The following is a 12,248-nucleotide window of genomic DNA, read 5'->3' on the forward strand; positions in this document are numbered from 1 at the left end:
TTCTTTCATTTTCTCTCACTCCCTTTGTTTTACACACATAGAGCCACCTATACCATATGATAAGATATTAATTCAAAAGAGGCATATGGGTGGAGGAAATGTTTTACTCACTTTCTTGCACCTTTGCAGTTTAAAAATAATATTTGTCAAACTTGTGGATCAAGTAATTTCATCAAGACATAACAGATGAGTAACGTTATAGCTATTCTCGGACGAAATATAAGATACATGCAAGGCTTCAGTCATCAGAGAAAAATTGACTTTTAAGGATAACACCGACATTCCTGTGGTTTTACTGTTGCTTATCACAAGATTAAGACTGATTAAGACTAAAGCCATAATAAGTGTTTAGTCGCACAAAAATATAAAGCATTCCACAAGTTTAAGATTTCAACGTGTCAGCAAACTGCCCCTGCTGGAAACATGAATTCAAAACAATTTAATAAGGGGCATAGAAATTCCTCTGCTGTACAAAGTGAAATTACAAAGCGCAGGCCTAATGAAATCCTTCTTTTCTTAATAAATCTGCAATGTTCATCCAAAAAGGCCATATTAGCTAAAATGTTGCTGAAACGTAAGACATTTAGTGTTTAAAAAAAATGGATGAATTTAAACCTAAACTTTGTCCTTATTTCTCACTCACATGACTTCTCTCCACTCACCGTCCTCTTTATTTTTCACACCCGCTGGACACATGCACACAACTGTACATTGTTACAAGGTCCACTTCTCATAATCAAGTGACGAAAACATGTGGCTCCTCTTCGAAATGTAAAAAATGTACAGACATTCATCATCCTCTCTGGTGTCATGTCCTTCCGTGACACTTGATCCAGGAACAGTAGCTGAAGGCTCTGATTGACAGACAGTCGTGGCTCCAAAAAAAGAAGGATTAGACGGATGTGTCTACCCAGATAATTTAACCATCTGAAGGACAACGAATGGAATCACCCCAACTTCGTTACCCATGACAACCCCCCCCCCCCACCCCCACACACACATCTTTTTGATCTGCTCTCTGAGGGAATTAAAATAACCAGAGCAGAGTGTACACCTCACCTGTACAAACATTTATTGTCAATAAATGCGTTATTTGTTTACATTTGAATGCAACTTTTGACTATATTATGAGAAAACCAAATTAAAAAGGTGAATCAGTTTGTTTTAAAAAAATATTGTCGCCAAACTTTGTTGTGCAGATAGTGGAGTGGCTCTGACACTGCAATGAATAATTTCTTTTTTCAATTTCAAATCGTACAGTTAAGCAGTTGCCAAGATTAACACAGGCAACAGCAGCTGGATCTGTCATATGTGTTTGATAAATCGAGCTTTAAAAGATAATCTCACCATATGTTGCATGGTCTCAGCTGGAAATCAAATTGCACATGATTCGATTTAAGGCACATGAAAGGCAGCTAACTTAGATTAACTCTGATTTAAATACCCCTCGAGTCCACAAGGACTAAGGACTACCTCATTATTATTATTATTATTATTATCGTCATCAGTTTAGTACTATTTCCAGTGTATTCCATGTGGCTATTATGGACAACCTACTTAAATTGCATGCATAAAAATAGTTGAAGTGCCTGTCCATCCATCACGTGTGAAATTCCATCCATCCACCTATTTTGTGATCCGCTTATCTTCATAAGGGTCGTGGGGCGTGCTGGAGCCTATAAGTGTGAAATTAAGCGGCTAATTAAATCATTTGCTAGATACTGGTACCCAACTATTTATGAAAAGATGTCTGTGAGCATTCTGAAGTCAGAAGTTTGCTGGATTTTGAATTTTCCCACCTATGACTTGGCTGTGTGAAGATCAATCATCTTACAGTTTCGGACCACTGTATTACATGGACGCATCAAAACTAAAAAGTGTGTAAAGTAGGATTAGCTCAGATTAGCACTAGTAGCGTGCATGGGTTTTCTCTGAGCATTCTGGTTTCCTTCACACATTCCAAAAACATGCATAGCAGGTTAATGGAACACTCTGTCTATTGCGTACTGCCTGCCACCTACTGTATAGGAAGCATAGCACATTTATATACAGTATAAAAAAAATAAATCCTCGTCTCACCCCTCGGGTGGTGTCCGTTCCTTATTCAGCTCGGGTCCTCTACCAGAGGCCAGGAAGCTTGAGGGTTCTGCGCAGTCTCCTTGCTGTTCCCAGCACTGCACATTTCTGGACTGAGATGTCCGATGTTGTTCCCGGGATCTGTTGCAACCACTCATCTAGTTTGGGGGTCACTGCCCCGAGTGCTCCGACCACCACAGGCATGACTGTCACCTTTACCTTCCAGGCTCTCTCCAGCTCCTCTCTGAGCCCTTGGTATTTCTCGAGTTTCTCGTGTTCCTTCTTTCTGATGTTTCCATCACTTGGGACCGCTACATCCACTACAATGGCTTTCCTCTGCCCTTTATCTATGATCACGATATCTGGTTGGTTCGCCATTACCATCTTGTCAGTCTGGATCTGGAAGTCCCTCAAGATCTTCGCTCTGTCATTCTCCACCACCTTCGGAGGTGTTTCCCATTTTGACCTTGGGGTTTCCAGTCCATACTCCGCGCAGATGTTTCGGTAGACTATGCCAGCCACCTGGTTATGGCGTTCCATGTAGGCTTTCCCTGCCAGCATCTTACACCCTGCAGTTATGTGTTGGATCGTCTCAGGTGCCTCTTTGCACAACCTACATCTTGGTCTTGTCTGGTGTGGTATTTCTGGGCCTCAATGGCTCTGGTGCTCAGGGCCTGCTCCTGAGCAGCCAGGATGAGTGCCTCTGTGCTGTCCTTCAGGCCAGCCCTCTCTAGCCACTGATAGGACTTCTTGAGATCGGCCACTTCAGTTATTGTCCGGTGGTACATCCCGTGTAGGGGCTTGTCCTCCCATGATGGTCCCTCTTCCAGCGCCTCATCTACTGTTCCCCATTGTCTGAGACATTCTCTGAGTACGTCATCCGTTGGAGCCTTCTCCTTGATGTATTCATGGAGCTTGGATGTTTCATCCTGGACAGTGGCTCTCACACTCACTAGTCCCCGGCCTCCTTCCTTTCGGCTTGCGTACAGTCTCAGGGTGCTGGATTTGGGATGGAACCCTCCATGCATGGTTAGGAGCTTTCGGGTCCTAACGTCCGTGGTCTGAATCTCTTCCTTTGGCCACCTTATTATTCCTGCAGGGTGTCTGATCACTGCAGGGCTTAGCTGTTTATTGCCCGGGTCTTATTCTTTCCATTGAGCTGGCTTCTTAGGACTTGCCTCACTCGCTGGAGGTATTTGGCTGTAGCCGCTTTCCTTGTTGCCAGTTCGAGGTTGCCATTGGCTTGTGGTATACCGAGGTACTTGTAACTGTCCTCAATGTCTGCTATTGGTCCTTCAGGGAGTGAGAGCCCTTCAGTGCGGACTACCTTTCCTCTCTTAGTCACCATCCGACTACATTTCTCAAGCCCGAATGCCATCCCGATGTCGCTGTTGTAGATCCTGGTCATGTGGATCAGGGAGTCAATGTCCCTTTCGCTCTTAGCATACAGCTTTATGTCATCCATGTAGAGGACGTGACTGATTGTAGCTCCATTTCTGTGGCAGTATCCATAGCCTGTCTTGGTGATTACTTGGCTTAGGGGGTTCAGTCCTATGCAGAACAGCAGTGGGGAGAGTGCATCACCTTGGTATATGCCACATTTGATGGACACTTGGGTAAGTGGCTTGCCATTGGCTTCAAGTGTGGTTTTCCACATCCTCATTGAGTTCGCAACGAAGGTTCTTAGGGTCCTGTTCACCTTATATAACTCCAAGCATTCAGTGATCCATGTATGTGGCATCGAGTCATAGGCTTTCTTGTAATCAATCCAGGCTGTGCACAGCTTGGTACTTCGGGACCTGCAGTCTTGTGCGACTGTTCTGTCAACCAGGAGCTGATGTTTGGCTCCTCTGGTATCTCTACCAATGCCCTTCTGTGCTTCGCTCATGTATTGATCCATGTGTCCACTTATCTTAGCCGCAATGATGCCTGACATGAGCTTCCATGTTGTGGAGAGACAGGTTATTGGCCGATAGTTGGAGAGAGAGAGAGAGAGAGAGAGAGAGAGAGAGAGAGAGAGAGAGAGTCAATGGGACCCAACCTTGCTTGTATTCAGCTTCGCCAACTAACACACGAGACAGGCGGTGTTTCTGTAAGTCACCAGCAAAACGAGCGTCTGTCGATACTTGATCCAGTTAGTGATGATCACACTGATGGATGAAAACCTCCGTCAGAGCTTAGTGTAGCATTCTTTTTTAAAGTTTCCCATCGTTGGTCAATCATCAGAAAAAGAGGTATCCATCAGTGATCGACTGACGGACCTTTCGTCAGGAATGCTCACCTCTGGTCATCACTCAAATGATTAGGATCGTTATCAGGATTTTACAAAGCTTGCTGATGAGCTGATCAGGTATATTAGGAGAGGGACATGTCTAAAACAAACAGGACCTTGGCTTTCTTGGACCAGAGTTGCCAGACCAAACTCAGGCAGTACGAATAAGCAGCATCTCAATTTTCTCAGGGTTAAACAGCAAAATGTTACAGTTACCTGTTGGCTGTTGTTGAGTTGCATGAATATTGTATTAAAACATTGCATTGGATTCATTCTTTTTGAGACAAATTATTCTGGAGAATTCTTCCATTTGGTCCACATGATTGCTTGTTTGTATTTCAACTAACTGCCCCATGCCTAAGATAAGTAGCAAAACAGGAAATTATCATTAAGAAGATTATGGGTAAATTGAAAGCAATGTGGTCTGGGTTGTGGTTATTTCCCATGCAAATATGCATGTAATTGCCGTGCAAGGTTACTCTTCAGTCTTATACTTTATTTCTTGCACACAAGGATTAGTATGCTCCTTCTTCACGTCAAAGGTTTTGTGGTAGTTGAAACAGTTTGATAATTACATCCAAACTTCGATTACTAACATCTGTCTCGCGCAAGAGGAACATTACATAACATCTGATGTGTACATTCTACAAATTCCTTCATTGTAGATTATGTTCCAAGAGTGTGAGATACTTTAGGAAGGAAAAACAGGTGTTGCCAGGGGAAGAAGAATTTCACTCTGCTAAACGTATCACTGTGTCATCTTGAAAAGAAGAGGAAAACTACAGAACTGTTGGTAATTTTCTAAAGCACAGGTATCAAACTCATGGCCCGGGGGCCAGATCTGGCCTGCCACATCATTTTATGTGGCCCGTGAAAGCAAAACATGTGTGTCAACTTCCATGATCCTTGCTAAAATCTGTACCGAAATGTCAAACTGGCATGTGTACAAAATAACATTGAGATTTTGCAATACATTTGTTACCCTGTTTACACTCACTTGAACAATCGAAACAGTTATTATAGTTGACTGATTTCAAAACTAGTAATCCATCAATTGTTTTGTGTACAAGTAATAATACAATGAAATGTTTAAACATGTATTTGGTTTCACTGTCATAATGGCCCTCCGAGGGAGGACATAACTCCAAAGTGCCCCATGACAAAAATGAGTCTGACACCCCTGTTCTAAAGGTTTTATTTTTGAAATGCATCTTTCAAAAGCAATGTATTAAAAAACATTAAAAGTTGAATATACAGAATAGAACAGCAAAATTAATGATAAAAAGCTGAAAGTTGATGTGAAAAACTTTTTTATAAAAAGGTTGTGCGATGCTCAAAATGACTTTTTTTTCAGGAGCTATTTTGCTAATCATTGACTAAATTTGAGGAGCAAATTACTCATTTTAGTTGCACTTTTTGTACAAACATGTTTTTCACAGACCAGCAACGATTTGCAAATAAAGACACATGCGTAAAATAATAGACTCAAAAATTGTACATTTGTATTGTCATAGCAAAGTGAAGTGACATCATCTGGTTCCGCCTCCTTAACCAATCACAGACAGCAATCACAGTCTTTGCAGGGATCCTAATGAAAACAGATGCACTCACTCTCCCACATAAATAGGCAATGCAGTCCTCTCAATGAAACCCTCGCAAACAAACACACGAAACAGGCGGGTCGTGTTTCTGTCAGTCCTCAGCAAAACGAGCATTCGTCTGACATGGACTGATGGACCTCATGCCCACCTCTGCAAACTATGATTCGAAACTGCTCATTTTGAGCCTTGTTGCGTGATTCCAGATGGTCGGGGCGAGGTTTGATGGATTTCTACTGTAGTCAGCCCACTGTGATAAAGGCGAGCTGGGCGGTCTGTTAATTCTCATGGACAAAATAGCACTTTGGCTGTGGATGGAGCAGGATGTAGGTTGTGGAAAATGGCCACAAGCACATGTTGATCGCTGCACAGCAGCCAGAGGCACGTGGAGCAAAATTGTAGTGGGAAATGTATCAAGTTATTTCTAACTTGAGTCTCATTTTGCTTTCTAAGGATGCATGACAGAGATTGACAGTCTCAATGTGGTTGCACAACATATTTGTAGACAAGTGGGATTGTTTTTTTTTTCCTGGCAGGATTCGGTGTACTCTTACATTATCATCAGATTGTGATGTGTCATGGATTCCAAGAGTTAATCAGTGTTATTAAGATTGTGTTGTTGTATAGTTCTCAAACAACCAAGTACATAGATTAATTCTTTTTGGAGATGGAAACAAACAGTACTTGCATTTTATTCATTAATTGTTTTCAGTCCTCTTTGAACATGCTACTGGGGAAAAAAAACCTTAGGGTGCACTACCTCTAGGCAATATGTACATTGCTCAAGCAGGCTTGATAGCAAATGTCCTGATTGTTTGATTAATCCAGTGTGAGCTATCGCTTTTCCAGATACAACTTTGGAGATGGAAAATAGCTGATGGATATTACTGATAAAACACTGAATAACAAACAGGAACACCTACAAGTGGCGAAGGGATTACACATTGCTGCCTCAAAAAAATGAGGATCCAATAATAATATTATTTTGGGCCTTGTTCTGTGGAGTTTGAATCTTCTCTTAAAGCAGGTGGACTAATCCCACAGTCCAGAAACGTGTGTGTGATTAGGCCAAAAAAAGCGATGGAATGTTATTGCACCATTCTACCAAAACTTTATATTCTTCCTGTCACACATCTCGGCTATAATTTCCAATGTATGTGGTAGGGCTGAATGACATTAAAAAAATGTGATGAATATCCCAATCGAACAAAAATATTACAAATTCTGAATTGGTGAAGTAAAGAACTTAAGGGACTCAATGACAAAAAGTACCTGATGTCCCTTTGCTCTGCTATGTTTGCTCATCTTATGCCCGGTTGTTAGCAAGTGTCAGATGGGTCTTTTTCTTATTTTCCAAGGGTGGATATTTCCACATTTTTACAGTGCAAGGCTGTGGAGGTGTGCAGGTTACAGCTATAAGTGTGTAAATGTGAGTGCAAATAATTGACACTTCATCAATCATGGGCATCCATCCATTTTCTGATCCGCTTTATCCTCACAAGGGTTGCAGGGGGTGCTGGGGCCTATCCCAGCCTTCTTCGGGCAGTAGGCGGGGTACACCCGGAACTGGTTGCCAGCCAATCACAGGGCACACATAGATGAACAACCATCCGCGCTCAGACCCACGCCTAGGGACAATTTGGAGCATTCAATCAGCCTGCCATGCATGTTTTTGGAATGTGGGAGGAAACCGGAGTACCTGGAGGAAACCCACGCAGGCCCGGGGAGAACACTCCACTCAGGGAGGCCGGAGCTGGAATTGGAGCCGGAATTGTACCTCTGCACTGTGAGGTCGACGCACTAACCACTGGATCACCGGGCCGCTATCTTCTATTTCCGATAGATAATTCTACCTTGAGTGTGGTAGTTTCATACAAAGTCAAACAAAAAAAAAGCACAAATTTGTCATTCAAGGGACAAAACCCTCTGGATGTTTTTGCGAGACAAGATATGATAGTATACCGGGTACACTAAAAAAGACCATTTCTCCATTGTGAAACGATAAAGGTTTTCTTATTCTTATTCTTATTCTAAGCAGTATTAGTTCGATGAATATGTTGAATTCATTAAAAGTGTGGAATATGACTGAATATCTTGAATTAAATTCTATTTTAAACTGTTCCAACTTCCTGAGCCAACCTGGCTGTGAAATAATTATCATGATTTTAAATGTTATGGCCGTTGAACTCCACCTTTTCACCATTGGCCAGGTTCCATAACACCCAAGTGAAGGAGCTAACTTTGGTGTGTGTGGTCTACTGAAAATGACTCCCCCCACACACGCACTCGTATACATTTAGGGATACAGTATAGCCACAGAGCAACACCACTGTTTGACTTCCCACAAGGCCATTTCCTCCAGACAGCAGCTCATCCGTTAAATGCTCTGTAGTATACCCTCAGTGTCAGAATTCTCGAAGGATATTAATGTTTTTAATTTTAAAAATTAATAATTTTAAAAAGAGAATGTGCTAATCAGGGCGGCGCGGTACTCTAGTGGTTAGCACGTCGGCTTCACAGTGCAGAGGTACCGGGTTCGATTCCAGCTCCGGCCTCCCTGTGTGGAGTTTGCATGTTCTCCCCGGGCCTGCGTGGGTTTTCTCCGGGTGCTCCGGTTTCCTCAGACATTCCAAAAACATGCGTGGCAGGCTGATTGAACACTCTAAAATTGTCCCTAGGTGTGAGTGTGAGCGTGGATGGTTGTTCGTCTGTGTGTGCCCTGCTTTGGCTGGCAACTGATTCAGGGTGTCCCCCGCCTACTGCCCGAGGACGGCTGGCATAGGCTCCAGCACCCCCCGGGACCCTAGTGAGGATCAAGCGGTTCGGAGAATGGATGGATGAATGTGCTAATCAGAAAGTAAATGGCTCAGTAGCAGACAAAACTCTGAGCATGGGATGTCGACTTTTACATTGGCCTACATCAGGGGTGCCAATTAGGTATAGGTAGATCCCAAGTAGATCTGAGAAGTGTCGAGAAGAAAAAAAAAACAACCATTTGTGTGTCTTTGTACATGTTAGTAATATATTTTTTGTGTTAATATACACTGCACACTAATCATCTTATCAGTCTAATTTTCACAAAAAAATATTTAACAAATAAAATAAAGCAGATAAATCTCAAATTTGTGTGTGTGTGTGTGCGTGCGCGCACCGGTTAGGGTAGATCCCGGGACGTTAGTTGATCGAAAAGTAGATCTTCGATCCAAAACGTTTGGGCACCCCTGGCCTACATGGAGCAGTATGAGGGATTGTGTTATTATTGGATGTTTTTTGTTGTTGTTGTTGTTTTTGTTTTGTTTTTTTTAGTCGTTCCGTTTGGAAGACAACCTTTCCAAATGGCCTTCACCGAAACATTCTTCTGAGATGATACTATACGATTGTCAACACTTGGCCCATAGGTGCACCAGTAATGGCTGCAATTAATAAAGCACCAACACTCTGTAAAATCTGCCAGTCCATCTGTCAGTGCTTCATATGAAAAATAACTTTCAAAATATCTGACATTGGAAAACCAACAAGAGCATCCCCCCCTCCCAAACCCCCTCCCAACGTGACAAAACACCTCATCCGCATGGCTTCTCTCAGACAAGAAGTGATACTGATGAAGCTTGCATCATAAAGGGTGTGAACAAGTATGGTAGCAACTGGAGGAGGAAGGGTGTTGTCGGCTGATGTGTCAAGTGAGTCAGAGATTAAAAATAAATCTGTAAGCATTTCATCAACCACACAATACCTTTTCATGTCACCTCAATTACTGTAAGAAAGATAAAAAAGATGTTTACAATATTCATACTTCAGTTGATGTAATAGACCTGAGTCACTTTGTTGTGTGGCTGTGAAGAACAATTTAGACAGAGAGTAGGGAGCTTTATTGTTGAATTTTCTTGAACTAGACGCAAATATGAGTCAAAAAGCTGCCTTCCAAAAACACACAAACAAGTTGTTGCTAGCATGCATGCTACTTGCTAAGAATGTAAACATGCAGTGTATTTGCTACTTAAGTGTCCTTAGTTAATACCGTTTGGACTGTTGAGGAATGGGAGCTGTCATCACTCATTAGCAATCATCAAGACCGTATTTTTCGAATTATACATCGCTCCGGATTATAAATCGCACCAGCCAAAAAATGCATAATTAAGAAGGAAACAAACATATAAGTCGCACTGGAGTATAAGTCGCATTCTTGGGGGAAATGTATTTGATAAAATCCAACACCAAAAACATGTCATCTTGAAAGGCAATTTAAAATAAATAAATAAATAAATTAGAGGACAAGGCTGAATAAGTGTACGATATGCTAACATTACATGACGCTTAAACAACGAACTGTGAATGTGCCTGGTATGTTCACGTAACATATTAAGAGTTATTTAGACAACTATAGCACAACGAATATGCTAACAAATTTACCAAACCATCAGCGTCACTCCAAATCACGAAATCCAATGAAATCTTCATGCACGGTGTCACTTTTAAACAAGTCCGGAGGTAGAAGATGCAGCACTTCCTTTTCTACGTACTTACATCAGAGTCATCGTCAGTTGTTTTTCTCAGTTACCACCAACGTGGAAAGTATCAACACAGGCTGAGACCACCCTCTTGCGGTTTAATTTGAAAATAACATGTGATGTGTACAATGTGTTAACCATTTCACACAAAGTCGCTCCAGAGTATAAGTCGCACCCCCGGCCAAACTATGAAAAAAAATGTGATTTATACTCCGGAAAATACAGTAATTATAATCTGAAGTGGTTAATGTTTATAAAGCTGTATGGTTTTATGGTATATACAATTAGGCCGAAAATATTCATACCCTTCCTAACTGATAATATTGTGGTTTACATGTCTGACTTGCACCCATGCATGCAGCATGGGTTCAATTCTGTGAAAATGAGTTTGTACTGTTGTCTGTCTACACTGTTCTACTTGAAGTTACCAGAATCTTTGAGAATGCTGTAAAATATTGATTCCTCAAACTAGTTTTTGGCGTGCAAAACATTTTTTGTATATATAGTTATATTTCTCAACTGCATACGTTGTGTTATGGCTTTCTTGTGCCATTTTCTGCAACAATAACAAAACAATCAACGTTTTGACTCAAAATTTGACAAGGGTATTGATTGTGTCTTGGAAACTCACAATACGACACCAATTCCAATATCAAGTGGTGATAACAAAATAGTAGCGCCACGTCCATCCATCCGGTTTCCGATCCGCTTATCCTCACAAGGGTCGCTGGGGGTGCTCGAGCCTATCCCAGCTGTCTTCGGGCAGTAGGCGGCGTACACCCTGAACCGGTTGCCAGCCAATCGCAAGGCAGGTATCGCCACAATGAAATGAATATGATGGTGAATGACACCACAAAGTCTCGAATTACATTTTATATTTTTATAATATCTGTGTACTGTCCGCTTTTTGTTATAAACTCCAAATAGGGTACCGGTAATCACACTAGTACAGAGAGAAAAAGCAAGCAGAGGACTTTGATCTTTTAATGAAATAAATTCTCATTTTTGGGGGGCAAAAGTAAGAATCACTTTCATGCAATTGCACGACTTTTCGACTGTCCTATACTATTTGAGGATAAAGAAATCCTGGAGTTACAGAATGTTCCCAGTCCGTCAAATGCATTATTTCATTTGGAAGCATAAAACCTCAATTTAGACATTTCTTAAGGATAAGATATCCTTTATTCGTCCCACACTGGGGAAATTTTCTTGCTATCTGTCTTGAGGAACAAACGCGAAACATGTGAAAAGAGAGTGATCGAGTGTTAATAGTTTTGATAGTACTGTATAAAGGTTTGAATGAGAAGACATTGTTGGGTGTTCCACCGACAGATCATGTGCTGCCCATGCGTACGTAGTATGATGACATCATTGCGGGAAGGCATTACAACTCCACTCTAAAGGGCTTCATTCACAACTGGTATCTGTCATAAGGCCCGCACAATTATTTTGTAATTCACGATAGACTTTGCAAAACATCTTATAGAAGAGGAGGGAGGAAAAGAATTAGCAAATCTATCTTTAAGGAGGTGAGAGAGTGTGTTTTTCGAGAGGATGTACCGCATCATGTGTAAGACGGTGAATCAATACTGTTTTAGTACCATTAATGCTTGTGAGTACATTTTAATCGTACATTTTTCAGATATGTATGCAACACTGGCCAACATATTAGGTACACTTAGGCAGTTTAAAAAAAAGCAAAATTCAGCATTTAGAATGTTTAAAAAAACATGCTCGGTTTTAACTGACACTATCAGATGTATTTTGTTTTTTTTCTACTTTATTATCGTGTCG

Source organism: Hippocampus zosterae, chromosome 11, assembly GCF_025434085.1.
Source record: "Hippocampus zosterae strain Florida chromosome 11, ASM2543408v3, whole genome shotgun sequence".
Classification (NCBI taxonomy): Eukaryota; Metazoa; Chordata; class Actinopteri; order Syngnathiformes; family Syngnathidae; genus Hippocampus; species Hippocampus zosterae.